Source organism: Microtus oregoni, unplaced genomic scaffold (genome assembly GCF_018167655.1).
Source record: "Microtus oregoni isolate MIOR12 unplaced genomic scaffold, Mior012 000044F_ref0000062, whole genome shotgun sequence".
In the NCBI taxonomy this organism is placed as follows: Eukaryota; Metazoa; Chordata; class Mammalia; order Rodentia; family Cricetidae; genus Microtus; species Microtus oregoni.
Window position 1 is genome coordinate 2,488,153 of NW_024543218.1, and position 23,983 is coordinate 2,512,135.

Consider the following 23,983-nt stretch of genomic DNA (forward strand, 5'->3'; position numbering starts at 1 on the left):
GCCAGTGTCTTTCTCCAAAACCAGCTCTATATATTCATAAATATACATCCACTTACAAAAGGCACCCAATGAAATGATAGGATAAAAGTGTACATTACTGAATCTAAAAAAAAAAAATAAAGGGGCATATATGTGTATGATGTAAAAGTATAGATCATTAAAATTAATTTAAAAGGCAACTACTTATTTATATATTTTATATTGATATAGATATGGATGCTCCCTTTTGATATAAACTTGACATTTTTATCAAAACATACTGTCTATGATTTTTATATTCTTACTCAAACCATTTTATCTAATTTAACTCACTTAAACATGTAATGAAAATTTCTAGTCCTTGAAAGTTATTATTATAAACCAATTAGGATATAAAGTACTGGATGTTAGTACTTTGTTATTTATTACAATGGAAATTATACTCAAGTTAGGTATGTTTTCAACATTATATGGAATGTCATTAGCTGATTCAAATGTAAATACTTTAGAGAAAATGGTTGGTGAAGTAAAGCAAACTTTGTCTCCTTGGGAATTACTTCTGAAAATATACAAAAAGGTGATTGTATTAATTATTCAGCATATAAAATAGTGTTATAAAAATTTGAGCCCAAAAGTTAAAAATTAGGAGAGGTTATATGTGGAATCTTAATAAATTTCAGAAATTGTTGCAAGACATTGACCATCTATATCCCATTATTGGAGTAAAAAATTGAAAATAGTAATTAGAACCAAACCATAAAAGGTGACAAGTCAAAGAGAATTATCATCTAAAGCAGAAAAAAATGGTTTAGTAGAAATAAAATTATAAAAGGTACTTATGGATTGTTTGGATCTGGAGTTTGGTTACATTCAAGACTTTTTTTTTGATACAGGTTTCTATGTAGCTTTGGAATGTGTCCTGGAACTACCTCTTCTAGTCCAGACTGGCCTTGACCTCCACCTGCCTCTGCCTCCCAAGTGCTGGGATTAAAGGCTTGAGCCACCACCTCCTGGCCGTCATTCTAGACATTTTATGCTCTATGCATTCCCTATAGGTATTTTACTGCAGAGGAAAGATATTATCTTATAATCGATATTTTAAACATATAAACATACTGAAAGACTAAAAAGTTATGTGGAAAAAGAAACTGAGTTGTTTTTAAAAAGAAAACTGAAACTTCGTCTATTAGCAAGAATTTACCAAGGTTAAATTTTAGCATGTTTAGTCCAGTGCTCCAGTGTGTGGGTCTCTGTCTCTATCTCCATCCATCACCAGATGAAGATTCTATGATGATATGCAAGATATTCGTCATTATTGCACTGGAGCACTGGACTGAGCTCCCAAGGTCCCAATGAGGAGCAGAAGGAGGGAGAACATGAGCAAAGAAGTTGGGACCACAAGGGGTGCACCCACCCACTGAGACAGTGGAGCTGATCTATTGGGAGCTCACCAAGGCCAGCTGGACTGTGACTGAAAAAGCATGGGATAAAACTGGACTCTCTGAACATGGCGAACAATGAGGGCTGATGAGACGCAAAGGACAATGGCACGGGGTTTTGATCCTGCTAAATGTGCTGGCTTTGTGGGAGCATAGCCAGTTTGGATGTTCACCTCCTGGATATGGACGGAGGGGGGAGGACCTAGGACTTACCACAGGGCAGAAAACCCTGACTGCTCTTTGGACTGGAGAGGGAGGGGGAAAGGAGTGGGGGGAGGGGGAAAAGGGTGGGAGGAGGGCGAGGGAAATGGGAGGCTGGGAGGAGGTGGGAACTTGTTTTTTTTTCCTCCTTTTCTCAATAAAAAAAATTTAGCATGTTTTACTAATGTTGAAATTGAATCATTATGGACAGGAAGTGAACATTGGCAAAGAGCTTACAGTAATTTCTTGGGAGAAATTAACAACAAATATCTCTTTAGCCATAATATTAGTGATCATATAGGGAAATAACTATTTCTAGGGAAAGGTTTCATCTAGCTTCCTGTATTTAATTTTGGGTTTGAGTCTCTCTCTGATATCTACGCATACATAACAAATACTCATCTTTAACCTCTTACAGATCTGCTGCATATGACAATTAAAATGATTAAGTTTTTTTGCAATGAAATATGAGCATGCATTACAGTGACTCTGAAGTCTCCAAAAGAAGTGTGAGTCACACAAGGAAGATTTCAACTGCACTATGTAATTGTTTCACCATCTAAACACCAGGTTTGGACTACACACTGCTCGGGACAGTATCAAAATGGTACACTGAGATATTTGAGACACCTGGGAACATATGTTTTAATTAAGCAAACAGTTCATTTTGGAGGTTTGAGGAAGAGATGATGGGCAAAAACACAGACAGATTGAATGACAGAATTGAATCAAAGACCCAGATATTAATCCTCACACCTATGAACACCTGATTTTTGGCAAATAAGCTAAAATTATACAATGAAAAAAGAAAGCATCTGCAACAAATGGTTATGGCATAACCGGATATCAACATGTAAGGAATGCAAATAGATCCATATCTATCACCATGCTCAAGTCCAAAGGGGATAAAGACATTAATATAAATCTGATCACACTGAAACTGAAAAGAGAGAAAGTGAGGGATGGAGAGAAGGCTCAGCCGTTAAAGGCTAGGCTCACAACGATAAATATGAAGAGATAGTGAAAAGTAGCTTAACAAGCATGGAACAGAAGACCACTTCCTAAATATAACACCTGAAACGCAGAGTCTGAGAGGAAAAATAAATAAATTGGACCTTCTGAAACTGAGAAACTTCTGCAAAGCAAAGGACACAGTCAATAACACAAGAAGGCTGCTTATTGGATGGGAAAATAAATTTCCAATCCCATATAAGATAGAAGACTGATCTCCAAAATATATAAAGAACTCAAGAAATTAAACATCAAAATTTCAAATAATTCAATTAAAAATGGGGTACAGAACTAAACAGAGAATTTTCTATAGAATAATCTCAAATGGCCAAAAGACACTTAAGGAAATGTTCAACATCCTTAGCCATCAGGGAAATGCAAATCAAAATGACTCTGCAATACCACCTTACACCTGTCAGAATGGCTACGATCAAAAACACCAATAACTGCTTATGCTGGAGAGGATGTGGGAGTAAGGGGAAGACTCTTCCATTGCTGGTGGAAATGCAAATTGTACAACCACTCTGGAAAACAGTATGTCAGTTTCTCTGAAAATTAGGATTCAACGTAACTCAAGACCCAACAATACAAATGACAATAGTGTAAACTCCTTTATACATTAATATTGGTTTTCAAGTAGAGGATATTCATGCTATAATCCACAGACACAGAGTTAGTTAACAACAAAGGATCAAGGGAGGGATACATCAATCTCCCTGAAAGGGGCACTAGAATAGGTCTTCTGAATTGAATGGCGGTAGTTGGGTATGGAAACAGGAGAAATCAGGATCAGGGTGGTTGGATGTAGGGAGAATAAGGAAAGACTACAGGAATTGGGGAACATTTAGGAGTTGGTATGGTACCTAGTAGAGTAAATACTCATTAGGTTGTATAAAAATGCCACTAGCAAGGACTTTTAGGAAAGAGGGATAAAAAGCCTGTGGAGTCTTTTCTAACCAGGCGAAGTATTCAATGTTGGGACTGAAACACCAACCCAGCAACAGTCACATCTACATCTAGTCCTGATTGTAACATGTGTTGAGTTATTTGTTCCCCATAACTTGTAGGAGTAAACAACAAATAACTCGTGAAACTTCAGGCCCATTCCATTAGAAGGAGACAATGCCCATCCTAATTGGATGTCCAAGACCTGAAGCTCACTTCACTACAGGTCTGTGATAGAACCAAACAAGATAGGAAAAAAGTCCAAGAAATGATTTCTCATAATATTCTGTTATTCTTATAGAATGGTGCCTCAGACAATTGTTACCAAACTGGCCTAATCCAGGAACTCAAAGCAGCAGGAGCAGACACAGGCAGTCAAACAATAAGAGGAGATAAGAAGACCCTGCTGGCAATGGGGAGGAAGTACCATAGCAACTGCCTCCCACCTTGGTTGAGGACACTAGGTTAACACAACCCACAGAATCAACTAAGCAGGAGTTATTGGTGCTCACAGAGACTCTAAAGGTAAACAATGAAGAGAGATTTGGGGGAAATATGAGACTGAGATGAATGGTGGAAGGAAGCACTGCAGTCAAGGTAAAAAAGAAGAAGAAACAAAAGACTAATGAAAGAGAGGAATGAGGACAAATAAGGGAAGATTGTGTCAAGGAAAGATGAAAATTCAGCAGAGTAAATGCCAAATCCCGTGGTTCTCTCTCAGGTACATGGGGCTACATATTTTGTTTGGCTGGTTTTGTGTTTTTGTTTTGTGTTTCTTGAGACAGGGTTTCTCTGTAGCTTTGGAGCCTTTCTTGGAACTAGCTCTTGTAGACCAGACTGGCCTTGAACTCACAGAAATGCACCACCAGTGACTGGTGAGGCTTCACTTTCCAAGGGCTTACTTAATTAGTTCTATCCCTACTGAAGCAGTAATCTAATTGATATTTAAAATTAAAACTGCCTTGACCAGGCAGTTGTGGCACACACCTTTAATTCCAGCACTCAAGAGGCAGATGCAGGCAGATCTCTGTGTGTACAAGACCAGCCTGGTCTACAAAATGAGTTCTAGGACAGGCTCCAAAGCTACAGATAAACTCTGTCTCAGAAAAACTAAACCAAACTAAACCAAACTAAAATGAAATAAAACTCAGGAGTCAGATAGCAGGGTAAGAACTTGAAAGATCAGAAAATCAATTGATCAGCCACTGGTGACTACTACCTCTTCAATTTATCCATGCAAGAAAAGAGCCCATATCTTCTCTCAAGCCTGCCTTAATAATCCTGATTCCTACCTGGTCAACAACATCCAAACTTCTAGGGTAATTTACAGTGAGGTTGTTGTTAGCTCTGTCCTGACTCCAAGCAAACTGTATTATGAGAACATCATCAAAATGTCATAATTTCCCCTTTCTTACTAAATAAAAAGTGAAGGATTCAACCAACACAGTAAAGCTATATACAAAATATACAACAACTATGTACAAATATATATAGGAAACAGTGACCAGTTCATTTGTATTTGGTAAATTTAGATGTAGAGAGCTGTGTGGAGCCGCACCTGATGGTGCTGGCTTCTGCCCTCCGTGATCCCGAAAGTGAGTGCTCTCTGTGATAATCAACTTCTAATATGGCTAAGGCCTGACTCATGCTATTATCACACAATTATTGTCAGCTGCTTGCATATGTGTGGACCTATGGGCAGTGCCCATGTGGCAATCCAGGGTTGGCAGCTTGTGCCTTTTTAAGGGCTAGGAGAGGTTTGCCCGGGGTGAGAGAGAGAGAGAAAGAGAGAGAGATCACGATTCTGTAAGAAAGTCCTGAATAAAACTGCCTGCAAGAAGAGTTCCGGTGTTGTGTCTTCCTTGATGGTCAAGGTGGGCGTGACATTTAGAGAAAATACTATATTATATATCCTATCTAGGTAAGTCCAAAGTGTTGTACCTAAATCATTATTTATCCCACCCTAAAATAAACTTTTTATATCTCTTAACCTTACATATTTCATTCTAGTTTCTGAGTTGTTTCAATTTGGTAACAGAGAAAACTACAATTATCTAGTATTTAAGTCCTTTAGAGACCTGTGAAGGTTATAGTACTCCCTGAGTAAACAGAAAATATAGTGTTTATTTATCTCCATGCAGAAATCTCAAGTCCAAATAGATCAAAAGAGAAAACCAACCACATTGAACTTCATAGAAGTGAAAGTGGGAAATACACTTGAACACATTGGTACAGGAGACCACTTTTTAAATATAACCCCAGCAGCACGAACACTAATAGCAATATTTAATAGATGGGACCACCTAAAACTGAGAACTTTCTGAAAAGCAGAGGAAATGTTCAATAAAACGGCAGCCTACAGGATGGAAAAGGTCTTCTTCAACCCCACATCAAACAGAGGGATGATATCCAAAATATATAAAGAGCTCAAGTAACTGGTCATCAGAAGAACAAATAAGCCAATAGAAAAATAATTGTACAGAATTAAACACAGAACTCTCAAGAGATGACTATAAAATGACTGAAAGACACTTAAGGAAATGCTCAACATCCTTAGCCATTAAGAAATGTAAAAACAACTCTGAGATCCCACCTTACACCTGTAAGAATAGCCAAGATCAAAAACACTGAAGATAGTTTATGCTGGAGAGGATGTAGGGTGATGGGAAAACTTCTCCATTGCTGGTGGGCATGCAAACTGGCACAATCACTTTAGAAATCAGGAAGGGAGGAGAGCAGAGAAAAATATATACCTCAATGAAAACAATTTTAAAAATCCAAGAAATGACATAAACTACTGACTGCCTGGACAGTCACCCAAGATTCCACTGTACTGTTGGAATTTTAACTTTAGCCTATACACCTAGAAAATCTGACCAAGTTTCTGTGAAGCAGGAATTTTGAAGGATTGTCCTTCTTTGCCATGGCAATGCTCAGCTGTCACTTTCTTTCATGTCCTGCCTATCTAATTTAGACAGTATACTGTCAGTAGTCAACTCAAAGGGCAGTTTCTTGCCAGTGCCTAAGTCTTGACAGCAAGAAAGTTAACTACATTTAGTCATTTCTATGATATCCATAATTTCTCTGAAGTAGATTGGTGTTGTCAGAAACAGACATGCCTTATATAATCATAACATCTTAAGTGCCATATTTTGAATAGGAAATATTTGATGACTTATTGAAAATGTATTTTTGGCCAGAGAGTGATGGGGCATGTCTTTAATCCCAGTACTTGTGTGGCAAAAGCAGGTTGATCTCAGTGTGCTCAAGGCCAGTATGTTCTACAAAGTGATTTCCAGAACAACCAGAGTAATTCAAAGGAATCCTATCATGAAAAAAATGAAAATGAAATATCTTTTGGCTTCACCTTGAAAGCCTACCTAACAGGACTATAAGTATGATTATAACATGTAACATTAACTTGTAATTTTATTAATTTAAATAGCTTGTAATAGTAATTTTCAGGACTAGAGATTTATTTTATATCATAAAGTTCGGCAGAAAACCTTACATAAGAGTAGATATGTATGTACAGTATCTTTTATCAAAAATAACCTTAAATTTCCATGAATATACAAAAATATGTTAAATAAGATTAGAAACATCTACAATATAACAAAAATAATCTCAAATATGTATTAATATAAAAAATCCATACTAATATAAAATATTTAATAAAAATAGTTTTTTATTTAAGGTCAAATTAGTAATCTATCATTTATCCTATGATTTCTATATCTTCCCTGTTTCTTTTCAGAACAAGATAACTAAGTATTTTCTCCTTTGTTTATATATTTTACCATTACCCATAGTAACTTGTTACCTCCTCCACCTCAATGATGGCATAATTCATGACCTAATGAATGACCAAACCCCAACTCTTAGGAATATGGGAACCATGCTTTTGAAATTATATTTTGATGTCTGTGAGCAACGGCATCTATAAGGGTCCCTGAAATAAACCTAAGAAAATTTCAATTTATGGGAGAATTACCTGTATTATTTCTTGTCCAGTCTTTGTGTAATGGGAAAGTATAGGAATTATCTCAAGTTCTGTCTAGTGTAGTGCATGAGGACCATATTAGATAGTAATCTTGGAATCATCCTGAATAATTTATAGCCCAAAGCTGACCTTTGGAGGAGGGTAGTCAGTTTAGTGGCATTACCACACTCTAGGAGGAATCAATGTAAAATCATTAAGATTTTAATGGTCACTGCTAAGAATGATCGTGGTTTACTGTAGAAAACCTTTTAAGTGCTATATGTAGTAAAGCTCAAAGAGGTTAAAGGAGCATAGTTTTTTATTTATATACAGAATCGAAAAACTTACTTTTAAGTTACTTGATAGAGATTTAGACCCAAAATCATGAACAGGAATTAAAAAGAAGCCTTTTATTTAAATTAGATTTTAGATGTAGTGCAAACTGATGTTGTTCATAAATCCTGTAATCAGTTAGTAGGGCGGGAAGCTGAAAGATCAATGAAGCACAGCATCCATCCACTAGATCTTAGCTCTATAAAGTTCCCAGTCCAATGTGGGAGCCCACATGTGACTCAGTTTCCATCTGGAGTCATTTCAGACTTAAAGATTCTATTTGAGTCCAAGCATACCTGCTGTTCTAGTAACCTTGAGGGCTGTGAATAACATCTGCGTTAGCCAACAGAAAAAGCATTTTGCCCAGCTATAAGAGTCCATTTTTTTCTATTAATATTTGGGCTAGTGGAGGCCAGCCAGGGGCACCCCTAGTTAATGATTAGAAGCTGCTTAGCTGAATCAGATAATGCACAGGTTTGAGCTGCCTCCAAGCACAGTGCAGGAAGGTGGAGAGCTGACTGTACTGCTTTTTGATCTGCATTTTGACTGTGTTTAGTACATATGCTGGCTGAGAAATAAACTCAGGCTGTTTTCTATTGACCTTTCATCCTTTCAGTCTAACCTATGTTTCTGTCTTCATTTCTCTTAATCTAACTTTTCCTTAGCCTCAGCATTCCCTCCAAGGGAAGCCCTAGATAAATGTTGTTAAGACTCACCAAATGGGGTATCCCGTCTCTATAAATCCTCAAAGTGAATGCTGTTTCTACAAAACACTCAATCCTCAGCTCTTCTCTCATACCACCTTATATTCCTCTCTCTTCCCAAGCATGCCACTTCCTATCTGCAACTCCTTAGTGATAGGATTAAAGATATGAGACACCAGCATTGACTCTACAACAAACTAGTGTGACTACTGGGATTAAAGGTGTGTGTCAGTATTGCCTGGGGTGTAAGGCGGGCCATGGCATCTGTTTTACTTTATGATCTTCAGGCAAGCTTTATTATTAAAATATAAATGAATAAATAAAATAAAATACTTAGAAGCAAGCATCTGAGATCAAGAAGAGAAAAGTAAAACTGTTTATCACCAAAAAATATAAAAAATATTCTGAGTACAAACTGGGGAAGGTCCATCGTTTTCACAAACAATGAATGATATAATTAAATTATGGTTCACAAAATCAACAATATGGATGACACCATTGACAAAACAAGGCACAAACACAAATCTACATACACACACATGCACAAACACACACACACACACACACACACACACACACATATATATATATATATATATATAATTGTTTCTTAAAGAAGAACAACAAGGTTCTAATCTAATTCACTGAATCACTGGCCATCACACATGCTGTACACTCCTGTTCTCTCCTTTACCAATAATAGAAAATGGGTTCGGTGAGAAGGGCTCTTTCACCAAAATTTACAATATTCACTTGAAGTCTTCTGATGTTTTTCCTTTACAGAAAATAGATTTGATTACTGAAAGCATCTCATTCTCTTGTGATAAAGAAAATTATGTCTGTTAGGATCACTTACCATGTTTCCTACAATTGGTGATGGAATCCAAGTCTGCATCACAGTGAGGAAATGAAATCTTTTTAAATGGAATTTCAAGAGAACAGATTTTTAAAGAATCAGTTTACATGTAAATCAACTTGATTTACTCTAACTACTTGGAGTTCCAACCACTTCTGAAATTAAGGTTACTGCTATTTTTTGTGTATGTTTGTATATATTTTTGTGTATGATACTCTCTATATGATTGCTAGAAGTGATCAAAGCTTCACCCAACGCTCACCACGATATAGCTTGTGATCTTCCTGCCTACACCTACTGCAGAGGCAGAATAGAATCATGGAAAGAACCCACAAACTGTCTGCTACTTGTATTCCCAATTGCTAACTCTTCCCGTAATTCCACATTGGCTAGGGCTCACAATATTAGCAGTTCCTCTATAGGAGGATCAGAGATTAAATGACTCAGACTGCACAGTCCTTCCAGTTCTGCCCTCCCAGCCCAGCAGACAGGGCCCCTGTTTAAAAAGATTGTATTTAGTATACATTATTCCACTACCCTAGAGCACATCCTGTTCCACATCCAAAGTACAGGGTCCTCTGTGTGCACATTGCATTGCACACTCACTTTCCGGTGCAGCCATCCCATTGCCTCAGAGAAGGAAAATCCTGAAGACAAACACAGGTCACATTCATAAAGGAATCACTGTTCCTGTGTAACTGTGGTTACTTTGTAACTGTTGTTAAACAAAAACAGACCATGAATTAGAAAACAATCAGGATCATGTTATGGCTCGGAGGGAGCAAAGACAATGAGAATATGATGCAGTTTTAAGCTCAAAAATTATTTTGAAAACTTGAAATAGACTTTATGGCCATGTGCTCGAGAGACTAAGGATTTTTATTAGAGCACAATAAATATTTCTCATGTATTTTCCCTAAAGATGAACACCTTATTCCAGAAAAGTAACAGTCCTGTTAAGCAGGGCCACAACATTTTACCCAGATTATCTGTTTTTGATGAACTATTGTAAATATCACAACTAGATTTCAAGATAAGGTAAGTGCCATACCTAGATTACCATTGTCTGTGGACTGCAAACAATGGTCAATCAGGATAATCATACAGCATCACAATTGACCTCCTGATTCCACATAAGTAATCTCAGTTGAAGGAGGAAAGCTCTTACCCTCAGGCCAACCTCTCAATTCCTGCACTGTGTCTCCACCAGCTTCAAAGTTGGTCAATAAGTTCAATTCTTATACCAATCCCTCTTCATTTCTAAGTCCCCAATAAAAGCCAGAATGATTAGCAGACACTCATTAACTGCTCTATTTTTCTTTCTCACTGACTAGAGAAGGACAAACCTGGAAGGAGTTGCAGGACTGTCTTCCCAGAACTGGCAACAGAGGCAGGATTAGGTGTGTAAAATAATTCTCAATTATGTAGCATGAGGCAAGCCTAAAGTATAGGAGACATTGCTCTACATAGAAATCAACATAACTTGAAAGAAATGAAATGAAACTATCAATGACTTAGAAACCTTGGAAAACAGAAACAAATAGAGATAACAGCAGCAATTCACTTAAAGAAAGTATTTGAAACTGATACCAAAAAGTGATTTTTAAAGTGATGATAATAATGCACTTTTAACTGTGCAGTAGTGGCTCAGGCCTTTATTCCCAGCACTCAGGAGGCAGAAGAAAGTGGATCTTTGTGAGTTTGAGGCCAGCCTGGTCTACAAGAGCTTGTTCCAGGGCAGGCTCCAAAGCTACAGAGAAGCCTTGTCTCAACACACCAAAAAAAATGCACTTTTAAGATTAAATAAAATTTTCTATATTGATTTTAAAAAGGAGTAGGCCATTCCCTAGGAGAAAGAATGTCATTAACAAGAGGTAGATTGATGGTACAAATATACATATGTTCACGCTGAGATTTGTAACCGAATACATAGAGTTAGTCCATGGACTGTTTTTCAAATCTCTGAGCCGACATAACTCTGTCAAGCAAGATCGATCATATTTCTTACCAAAAGCAATCTACAGATTGAATACAATGCCCATCAAAATCCCAGCAAAATTCTTCAAAGATTCCAAAAGAACAGCACTCAAATTCATTTGAAAAACAAAAAACTCAGGATAGCCAAACAATCCTATACAATAAAAGAACTTCTGGAAGCATCACAATCCCTGTCTTCAATCTTTACTACAGAGATACATTACTGAAAACAGCCTGGTATTGTCATTAGAACAGACAGGAGGACCAATTGAGCTAAATAGAAGACCCAGATATCAACTCACATATCTTTAAACACCTGATATTTGAGAAGGAATGAAAAAATATCAAATGGAAAAAAGAAAACACATTTAACTAGTGGCGCTGGCATAACTGGATATCAACATGTAGAAAAATTAAAATAGACCCATATCTATCAGCATGCACAAAACTCAAGTCCAAATGGATCAAAGACCTCAACATAAAGCCAGCCACACTGAAAATTACAGAAGAAAAATTGGGAAGTACACTTGAATGCATTGGCACAGGGAACCAATTCCTAAACATAACCGCAGTAGCACAGACACTAAAAGAAAAATTAAATGGGACATCCTGAAACTAAAAAGCTTCTGTAAAGCAAAGGACAGGTTAACAAGGCAAAATGACAGCCTACAGAATGGGAAAAGATCAAAATCCCACATCAGACAGAGGTCCGATCTTCAAAATATACAAAGAACTTAAGATATTGGACACCAGAAGAACTCATAATCCAATAAAAAATAGAGTACAGACCTAAACAGAGAACTCTCAACAGAGCAATCTAAAATAGCTGAAAGACAATTAAGGAAATGTTCAATATCATTAATCAGAGAAATGCAAATCAAAACATCTCTGACATTCCATCTAACACCTGAAAGAATGTCCAGGATTAAAAACACTGATGACAACTTATGCTGGAGAGCTTTTGGGGAAATAGAAACACTTCTGCATTGCTTGTGGGAATGCAAGCTGATACAGTCCCTTTGGATGTCAGTGTGGCAATTTCTCAGAAAATTAGGAAATGACCTTTCTCAAGACCCAGTAATACCACTTTTGGGTATATAATCAAAAGATGCTTAATCGTGCCTCAAGGACATGTGCTCAACTATGTTCATAGCAACTTTGTTTGTCATAGCCAGAATGTGGAAACAACCTAAATGCTCCTCCATAGAAGAATGAATAAGAAAAGTGTGGTACATTTACACTATGGAGTTCTACACAGCAGAAAAAAAATAACAACATCTTGAATTTTGCAGGAAAATTGATGGATCTAGAAAACATTATTTTGAGTGAGGTAACCCAGACACAGAAAGACAATTATCACATGTACTAACTTATAGGTGGTTTTTAAGCATAAAGCAAAGAAAGCCAGCCTACAAACCACAATCCCAGAACTTAGACAAAAATGAGGATGCTAAGAGAGACTGACAAACATCTAATCTACATGGGAAGAATAAAGGATAAAGAGACAAGATTTCCTGAGTAAATTGGGTGCATGGGGACCTTGGGAGAGTGTTGAAGCGGGAGTGGAGAGGCGGGGAATGAAGCAAAGAAATTGTAGAGCTCAGTAAATATCAATAAACAAAGATCGATCATATCTGCAGAGGATAGTTGCCTAATTGCAAATTAAATGTTACTTGACTCAAGATAACCTTCCTAATCTGGACACCCACACAATCACACAACATTAATTTACACATGCTGGGCAATTACAAACCTCTCCTGCTACCACAATCAGGCCCTTTCTCATAGTGGTGGCTGCAACAGCTGATTGCCTATGCTGTGCCCCCTGCAGTGCACACAATAATCTATTCTTCCTCTTGTGGTCTGAGGACAGAAGAAATGCTCCATGTGCAAATCCTTTTCCTCTGACTGTGTTGGACAGTCAACTACATGGCTCAAATGCATTTTTATTTTATTTTATTGGTTTTGTTTGAGACATGGTATCTCTGAGCTTTGGTGCCTGTCCAGGAACTAGTTCTTGTAGACTACACTGGATTCAAACTCACAGAGACCTGCATGCTTCTGCCTCCCGAGTGCACCATCACTGCCAGGCAAATACATAATTTTAAAACTGTGAATGGGTACAGTCACTTAAGAACTTTGAGGGTGTAATATAGAGGACACTCAAGATTGTCCAGGAAAGCAACAGACAGGGACCAAAGCCATCTGAGTCAAAATAACAGAAGTTGTCTCAGAAACAATATTTTTATCTGGACAGAAATGCAGCTCTTCTACAATTAATATGCCTTTCTACAGAGAAATCACAATACACACTTAGAAGATTAATAAAGAAAAATTTCTTAAATGATGTTATGCATTGATCTCTGTCCAATGCTCAAGGGGAGCTAGGATAGACAGATTTTGCATTCAATATATGCTGTTATCCATAAGCATCCCTTATGATAATGGTCCAGATTAAACTTTGAACAATTGAAATAGAAACAGGAAACTTGCCAGTCTAAATATTTAGGCAAAAGTATTCTCAGAATATTCTCTTAAGTATGCCAGTTACCAGTTACAGACAGGGTTCTAAGGTGACGATCACAAGGGAAAAGAAAGACTGGACTGGACAAGTAAAAGATAAAAAAGATAAGGTGAGGAGGTGTTGCAGAAGATCCAGGCAAGTCTAGTAAGCTTCTTAAGAATAACATCTTAGGCGGGCAGTGGTGCAGCACGCCTTTAATCCCTGTACTCGGGGATTTTTCGAGGTGTTTCTCAGTAGCTTTGGAGCCTGTCCTGGAACTCTTGTAGATCAGGTTTGCCTTGAACTCAAAGAAATCCATCAGATTCTGCCTCCAGAGTGTGGGAATTAAAGGCACGCACCACTACTACCTGGCAGTGAGTTTTTATTTTTAAATCAGTGATGGCTTCTTTGAAATGGTTTGGAGTCAAATATCTGCACAATCCTGGTAAACAATGTGTACCAGGGCATTCTAATCTCTTCCAGTTCTGATTAGCATATATTTAAAGTCTGGGTGTTTTACATGAAGTTCTCCCTCTGCTAAATTCTACTTTGTGAGACTAATTATTTTTTAAGCATTGGTCAATCTATTGTATCACCAATTCTACTCTTCAACATTATGGTACAGTAGTGGAAAGCTACACAACACATGAGATGCCTTTGATAACCTCTACAAATTTAAATCTCAATTCAGATCATATTTAAAGCTTAAATGCAAAGTGCTCGATACCGAGAAGATATTGGAGAATCTAGGCTTCTCTGAGTTTGGCAACTTGTTTCCATGAGTGCAAGAACACTGTTGAAGTTGACTAGGAAAGTGTTTTTACACACAACTTCCTGCTCCCAATACTCTAAGGAGATGAAGCCACAGAACAAAGTTATTCAGAGGCCTGCTCCTAGGTTCAGGAGATAGCAGGGACCATGAGGGACTTCACATACAGGGAGAATGATGGCAGGTTCCCACCCAGACCCATGGAGGTAACACCATAGTGTTTTCTGCACCTCACCCTCTGCTCCTCCCCATCAGGAGACAGCATTTCCTCACTTACCATGTTGGGCTTCTCCATTTTGCAAAAATTCTCAGTGCATCGTCTCCCTGCAACAGCAACTGCACCGGAGAACAGGAATTCTCTGGCGCCAGCTCCACTTCAAAGCCAAGACTGAAGATGGCTTCCCAGGAAGAGACCTGCACTGCTTCTGACTGGCAGGTCACCTGGAGTGCATGATTGGCTACTGAGTCCTGAGTGACAAGAGCACCTCCCATAGGGATACAGTGTGCTTAAAGACACAGAATACTGATTCCTGTGCAATCCATTGCCCCTAATAGAGAACTTCTCCAGATCTGAGAATATATACATTTCAATAGCACTTGCCCCTGGCTACAAAAGCAATCAATGTCATCTTCTTGCACGCCTAGGAACTTTCCCTTTTTCTTCCAGCACACTATATGACTTGTAGGGTGCACTGTGCTAGGTGGATCAAGCATTTTCCTGTCCCATGGGGTAAGGATGCCTAGAATACTAACAATTAAAGAGAGTTTTAAAGTTACTAAATGAAATATTTGTTCTGTGGCTTCATTTCTGAGGTCAGATGAACTGAAGGTACTTTTTATATGGTTTTCACAGGGATTTTATACAACAGGAAAGAGAAAAGCAGGAAACAGATCTCAATCAAGATGATTAGTCTTTCCCCCATCAGAAAGCTGGATAATGGCTCATTGCTTTATGTGCTTTATTCCTTAAATTAGAAGCAAACTCCAGGCAAATGAATAATAATAAAAAGAGTAGTGTTCATGGAAATTTGAAAATGTAGAGAATAATGGAGCTAGAAAGAATGAGCACTATTGTTAGCCAGCACATCTCACTCCATAGTCAGGTGAATAAAATATACAACTGCAGTATTTAAGATTCTCTTAAGAACAGGATTTGTAGAATGAATCTCACCATGTATGTAAAAAGTAGGCTTATTAAAATGTCTCACAAGCTATTGTCCAGGTAACTTAAGAATAGCTGCCTACCAATGGCAATTGAAGAATCCAATAGCTTGCTTCTCAGCCTTTTGTCTAAGGTCAGGTGAAGATTCTAGTAGTTGTTCTGCCCCCAAGGCTCTGTGACTCAGCTGGTTTTAAGTATTCATCAAAATTACAATGCAGTAGGCTCTAATGCTAGTAAAGGAATGAGCTTGGTAGCCAGAGCTAGAGCACGGAGGCAAAACAGAGACTTTTCTTCTTCTTCAAAATATTTATATGTGACTGCTGCTACCAGAATGTAAGATGCTGAATAAGTTGGGCCATAGTCTTTGTTGGATTCAGTTGTTGTTTTTTTGTTTTTTTTTTTTTTTGTGATTTCAAGACAGGATTTTTCTGTGTAGTTGTAGAACTCATTCTGTAGGCCAGAATGGTCTCAAATGCAGAAAATCCCACTGCTCATGAGTGATGGTGTTAAAACTGCACACAGACATGAGTGAGAGAGATAGCTCACTGGTTAAGTGTGCACAAACACCAAGCAGCTTAATGTGGATCCTATCATCTCAAACTATACACATTAAAGGAATATTTTCCCATTTCAAACCTTTAAGTAAAATCTCCTCAAGTATAATCAATTCTTTGTGTAGTCAATTTTAACTGCCAAAAATAGCCAGACATTTCAACAGCCAAGACAGATGAAATGAGAAAAAATTCTTGCCTGTAGGAGGCATAAAGAATGTTTATAAAGTTGTTTTCAAAATTGTTTTTCCTCAACGAATGAAGCATGGAGATTTTACGTAGGGAGTCTGAACATGCTCATGCAATGTTCTCCCTTTCCTTAAGCATGCTCAATTAACAAATCCACTTTAATGATAATCACAATGTAAAAGCAAAGACATTTAGTGACATTCTTTCCTCAAAATCATGTAGGAACAATTGTAAATTAAACAAATGATGGAAGGAAATGCCTCTGGCATGTTCATACTGTACCATAAGGTTTTAGTTGAAATTCAAGTGGATGACACTGTGAAAAGTCAATTATCAATTTTGATTCTTATTCTAAAAGATAACTTTACCAACACCATAAAAAGTACCTTCAGTTCATCTGATCTCAGCATGAAGCCACAGCACAAACTTCTCCATTTATTACCTTAAAATTCTCTTTAGCTGTTAATAATATTCTGAGCATTCTTTCCACCATGGGACAGGAAATCACTGCACCCACCTAGCACAGCACAGTACACTGTACAAGCTAGCTAGTCACATTGTGTCCTGGAAGAAAAAGGGAAAGTTCCTATGGAGTGCAAGATTATGACAGTGTCTACTTTTGGAAGCCAGGGATAAGTGTTATGAAATACATATCTTGGCCCTTCTAGAAAAGATGTTTGACTGGGGTGGGAGCAATGGCCAGGAACCACTGTGCTGTGTCTTTAAGCACACTATAGCCCTGTGGACAGTGTTTTTTTTTCATTCAGACCGAATTATCTAATCAGGCCCTTTAAGTCATGCCGGCCTCTTCTGGGCAGCCATGTTCAGACTCAGCTTTGCAGAGGAGCTGCCTTCAGTGGTTTTTTATGCTGCAGTGTAATTGTTGCTGCTGGGAGTTGAAGAACTGAGAGCTTTGACCAGCTGGGAAACAGCAACATTGTGAGCAAGGGAATGTTGTCTCCAGATGGGGAGGAACAGAGGATGAAGTGAGGGAGACAGCATGGTACATCCTCCTGGGATTGGTGTGGAAACCTGCTGCCATATTCCCTGTATTGTGAAGTCCCATGTGGTCTTTGTTAATTCATAGACCTAGGGTCAGGTCTCTGAATAACTTTGCACTGTGGCCTAAATCTGCTTAGAGAATTGGAAGTAGGGTGCTGTGTGTACAAACATTTTTCTTGTCAACTTCATATGCCATACTCAGAGAAGCCTTGTTTCTCCAGTATCTTCTCAAAATTGAGCACTTTGCATTTAACCTTACATACAATCTCCATTTATATTTAACTATGTGGACAGTATCAAGGCATCTCACCTCTTGTGTAGCACTGCACTTCTAAGCTGCAATATAGAAGAGAAGAATTGCTGATATAAAGGATTTGCCAATGCCTTGGACATAGTTCAATATCACAAAGTACAATTAGCTGAGAGAGGACTGCCCCTAAATTACCCAAAAGTTAAATGTATTTTAATTAGGGCTGTTAGAGATTAGAATGCTAGGGTACACATTGTTTAACTGGATTGTCCAGATATTTTCCTCTAAATTATTACAAAGAAGCCACCACTGACTTAAAACCAGACACCAGGCACATCACCATATCAAAACACAACCTCTAACAAGCTTTTCAAGGAGGCCTACTTTAAGGCCTGATGTGGTATAAAGTTCCAGTTTTCTATTTGAGAAAAGCACAGTTCTTTCAAATGGGCAATATGACACCAGGTGACATATAATTGAAATGCAAAACATTGTTGTCTGGAGGAGTTACCTGATCAATCAAGGCTTTTTTTTTATGCCCTCTTGAGGAAGGAAGAACAATCTTGGGAGACCTAGTAATAGACTGGTGCCTAAGCCTTTTGAGTTTCCCTAGGGATCTGATCTACTGATAATAAAACAAAGCTCCTTCTCTAAAACCAGAAATATGCTTAGGGGAGCTGGTAATGGTCTGGTGACAAGGCCTTTGTGGAGGGGTTGCTTCAGATTCTAATAACCCACTCTTCCCACCATATGGAGATTTAGTTATCAGTCCCATGGCCACTCTGCTCATAGTAAAGTTCTTGAGATACCCTGTGTTCTCATTGTATAGATTTGTTTGAGTAGTCTCCTCCTAAATTCATGTGATAATTTGTACTTATAATTCTCTAATATCTTTCATTTCTCCCTTGGAAGTATACAAGATGCTATTCTCCTTTTAAAAATTTTTTGAGACAAGGTTTGTCTCTAGGAGTGTCCTGACTATTCTGGAACTCACTGGGTAAATCAGGCTGTCCTTGAACTCAAAGAGATCACTTGGCGCAGCAAGGGTGTGTGCCATCAATGCCCAGCAAGATGCAGTTTTTCCTAGGAAGTTTACTAGGCATCTGCAAGACTTCCCTACCCTAGGATTTTATCTTTTTTACATTTTAGTTTTCCCATCCTTCTCACCCCTGTGACCTTCACCTCAGGACCCTGTTACTGAAGCATGACCTGCTCATTCCTGTTACCAATGTAATGAAGAAAGTATCCTGAGAATATCTTTGCTCTGTAAGACTCCTATCAGCCTAAATGTGTAGCCTGGCAAGTTCCCTGTTTCTATTTCAATGTTCAAAGTGTAACCTAGAGCCTAAACCTAAAGGACACTTAAGGACAACAGCAAATGTGGAATCTGTCTAGCTGGCTCCTCTTTGATATTTAGCTAGAGATTGTTGTCTACCATCATTAAAGACGTTTTTCTTTATTAATCTCCTAGGTGTGTAGAGTTATTTCTCAATGGAAAGGCATATTAATTCTAGAACAGCTTCATTTCCATCCTGTTAGAAAAATAGTTCCTGAGACAAGTTCTCTTATGTTGTCTCAGGTGCCCTAAGTCTGCTGCTATCCACGGCAATGACCTTGCTGTCCTGTATATTAGATTTTCAAAATTCCTTTAAAAATACTGTACCACCTCACAGTTTTAAAATTATGCATTTGAGTCATGTAGTTGACTATGCATTGCAGTTGCAGGAAAAGGATTTGCATATGGAGCATTCCTTATGTCTTCAGACCACAATAGGATAAATAGTTTATTGTGTACACTGCAGGGGAAACAGTGGAGGCAATCAATTATTGGAGTCACCATTATGAAAATGTTCCTGGCTGAGCAGAGTTGGCATAGGCCTTTAATCCCAGCACTAGGGAGGCAAAGGCTGGCTGTAAGTTCAAGGCCAGCCTGGTCTACAGGAGCTAGTTCCAGGAAAGGCAATTAGGCAACAATTCTATGCAGACATGGTTGATCTTGCTTGACACAGTTATGTCAGCTCAGAGATTTGAGAAACAGGCCATTGACTAACTTTATGTGTCAGGTTACAGATCTCAGTAGCCAACACATGTATATAGAATCCATTAATCTATCTCTTATTAGTGACATTCCCTCTCCTATAGAAAGGCCAACTCTGTTTCAAAGTCAATATAGAAAGTTTTATTTAATCTCAAGAGTGCAATATTTTTATCATTTTAAAATCTTATTAGTTTAATTTTCAGATATTTTTTAAGTGTATTGCTCCTCTTGTCTCTGTTTCTGTCCTCCAATGTTTCAAGTCATTAATAGTTGCATTTTATTTCTCTCAAGTGATGTTAATTATTGATTTCTTTGTCTCTTATAGTTTAGGCTTGCCTCATACTATATAATTGAGAATCATTTTGAACACCTAATCCTGCCTCTGCTGCCCAGTGCTGGGAAAACAGTCCTGCAACTTCTTACAGGTTTGGCATTGACTTGTCAATGAAGAAGAAATGTAGAGTAGTTACTGAGTGTCTGCTGATCTTTCTGGCCTTTATTGGGGACTTAGAAGAAGAGAGACCTGTGTAAGAGTTGAGGTCATTGACCAACATGAAGCTGGTGGAGACACAGTTCAGAAAGGGAGAAGTTGTACTGAGGGCGAAAGCTTTCCTCCTTCAACAGTAGTTGAAATTAGCATTGTGGAATCAGGTAGTCAATTGTAGATGTTTCATGAATGTCCAGATTGACCATTGTTTGCAGTCCACAGATCAAGGCAATCAAGAATCTGGGAAAGAAACTGACCTTATCTTTAAACCTAATTGCTATATTTAAAGTAGCTCATCTAAAATACAAAATCTGGGGAAAATGTTGTGGCCCTGCTTAACAGGACTGTTACCTTTCTGCATTAAGTTGTTCATCTTTAGAGAAAATACATGAGAAATATTTAATGTGCTCTAACACAAATCCCTAGTCTCTGGAGCACATGGCCATAAAGTCTATTTCAAGTTTTCAAAATAATTTTAGAGATGAAATCCACATTATATTTACATTCTCCTTGTTGCTTCCAAACCCAAATATGCCTGGATTGTTTTCTAATTTATGGTGTGTTTTTCTTTAACAACAGTTACAAAGTAACCACAGATGCACAATAACAATAGTTACTTTATGAGTGTGACCTGTGTTTGTCTTCAGGATTTCCCATCTCTGAGCCAATGGGATGGCTGCACTGGGAAGTAAGTGTACAATGGAATGTGCACACAAAGGACCCTGTACTTTGGATGTGGGATAGGATGTGATCTAGGGGAGTAGAATAATGTGTACTAAATACAAAGTTTTTAAACTGGGGCCCTGTCTGCTGGGCTGGGAGGGAAGAACTGGATGGATTGTGCTGTCTGAGTCATTTGGTCTCTGATCCTCCAGTAGAGAAGCTGTTAATATTGTGAGTCCCAGCTGGGTGGCCCTAGCCAATGAGGGATTCTGGGAAGTCTTAGCAATCAAGAGTACTAATGGGAGAAAATGGTTAATTTGGCTTATATTGCCATATTGTCGTTCACTACTAAAGGATGTCAGGAAAGGAACTTAAAGAGGGCAGGATTCTTAATAAATTTTTGTATGTTGAACCATTCTTGCATCTCTGAGATGAATCTGACTTCATCATGGTAGATGATTTTTTGATGTGTTCTTAGATTTTAGCTAGTATTTTATTGAGTATTTTTGCATCTATGCTCATCAGGGAGATGGGTCTGTAATTTTCTTTTTTGGTTGAATCTTTGCATGGTTTTAGTAGAGGTGTAACTGTACCATCATTAAAGGGGTTTGGCAATGTTCCTTCTCTTTCTATTATGTGGAACCCTTTGAGGAGTATTGTTATTGGGTCTTAGTTCTGATGGAATTCTGCCCTGACACTCTCTGTCCCTGGGCTTTTTTTTTTTTGGTTGGAATGACTTCCCTTTCCTTGCAGGTTATAGGTTGATTTAAATTATTCACCTGATCTTGATTTAATTATGGTATGTGATACCTATTCAGAAAATTGTTCATTTCTTTTTTTCTCAAAACCATTGATTTACTATAATACAAATAAGGAAATCTTAACATTGATATACAAAGATTACAATTTGACCAAAGAATTTCTTCTTTACTACACAAAACATGATCCAGCAGTAAAAACAAACCATTTTCCTTTTTCCAGTAAAACAAATGATATAGTTTTGGTAATAAAATAATTTTGAATATAGCCCAACTATATTTACCTATTATCCAGTCAGAAAGTCTTATCATAATTTAGTGGATTGGTTGTATCTCCACTAACAAAATATTTAACCCCTAAAGCAGCAGTCATTTATAGCAACTCTGGTACCAACATCAAAGGTGTTCGGTCCTTCCGAGCTTCCCGGGATCGATTCCTGACTACCTTGCTATGAATAGCACAGCTCACACAATAATGCAGCTTGACATAGAGTTTGGGGAGCACATAGGCATCGAAGACACTTGCTTCAGACATGTCCCTGATGGCAGCCACCTCTACGATGTTCTGAATGATGAACTTCTTAATGGCCTTGTCCTTGGGCACACAGCGGGCTCAGTTAGTGCAGCGAACTGGCTGCACATGGCTGCGGTCCTTTTTGGCACGACCGTTGTTTATCCTTTTTTTGGTCATCTTGGAGCCAAGTCCCGAAAGAGGCTAAAATGGCTCTCTTAATGAGGATATCTTCTTCCCTGCCCCTATATCCACCATTCCTTCATCTCAACCCTCCCACTCCACCAAGCTCTCCTCAAACCTTCCCTTCTCCCTTCTCTCTCCCACTCTTCCTTTCCCCCATCCCACCCTCACCCCCACCCCCATGCTCCCAACTTTTGCCTGGCAATTTTGTCTGCTTCCGATTTCCAGGAGGATCTACGTATGATTTTCTTTGGGTTCAAGTTATTATTTTGCTTCTCTAAGCTTGTAAACTATAGGCTCAATGTCCTTTGTTGATGGCTAGAGTCTACTAATGAGTGAGTACATACCATATTCATCCTTTTGGGTCTGGGTTATCTCACTCGGGATAGTATTTTTTTTTTTTTTGGTTTTTTTGAGACAGGGTTTCTCTGTGGCTTTGGAGCCTGTTCTGGAACTAGCTATGTAGACCAGGCTGGTCTCGAATTCACAGAGATCGGCCTGCCTCTGCCTCCCGAGTGCTGGGATTAAAGGTGTGCGCCCCCATCGCCCAGCGGGATAGTATTTTCTATTTCCATCCATTTGCATGCAGAATTCAAGGTGTTATTTTTTTTTTTACCACTGAGTAGTACTCTAATGTGTATATGTTCCACACTGTCTTTATCCATTCTTCCATTGAGGGGCATCTAGGTTGTTTCCAGGTTCTGGCTAATACAAATAATGCTGCTATGAACATAGTTGAACAAATGTTTTTGTAGTATGCTTGGGTATATTTCCAAGAGTAGTATTGCTGGATCCTGAGGTAGGTTGACTCACAATTTCCTGAGAAACTGCCACACTTATTTCCGAAGTGGTTTCACAAGTTTGCATTCTTAGCAGCAATGGATGAGTGTTCCCCTTACTCCACATCCTCTCCAGCATAGGCTATCATTGGTGATTTTGATTTTAGCCTTTCTGACAGTTGTAAGATGGTATCTCAAAGTTGTTTTGATTTGCATTTTCCTGATTGCCAAAGAAGTTGAATATGACCTTAAGTATCTTTTGATCATTTGAGCTTCTTTTGTTGAAAATTCTGTGTCTGTTCAGTACTCCATTTTTTAATTGGGTTATTTAGAATTTTAAAGTCTAGTTTCTTGAGTTCTTTATATATTTTGGAGATCAGACCTTTGTCTGATGTGGGGTTGGTGAAGATCTTCTCCCATTCATCAAGATTCCTTTTTGATTTAATGACAGTGTCCTTTGCTTTACAGAAGCTTCTCAGTTTCAGGAAGTCCTATTTATTCATCATTGCTCTTGTTGTCTGTGCTATTGGGGTTTTACATAGGAAGTGGTCTCCTGTGCCCATATGTTGCAGTCTACGTCCCACTTTCTCTTCTATAAGTTTCAGTGTGGTAAGGTTTATATTTATGTCTTTAATCCATTTGGACTTGAGATTTCTACATGGTGATAGATATGAATCTATTTTCATTATTCTACAGGTTGAAATCCAGTTA

General features: G+C 38.2%; 1 pseudogene; it reads right to left on the reverse strand.

The window, feature by feature from the left end:
* Positions 1–22,334, reverse strand: part of LOC121434666 — a 32,460-nt pseudogene extending 10,126 nt beyond the window's left edge.
* Positions 22,335–23,983: the final 1,649 nt, after the last annotated feature.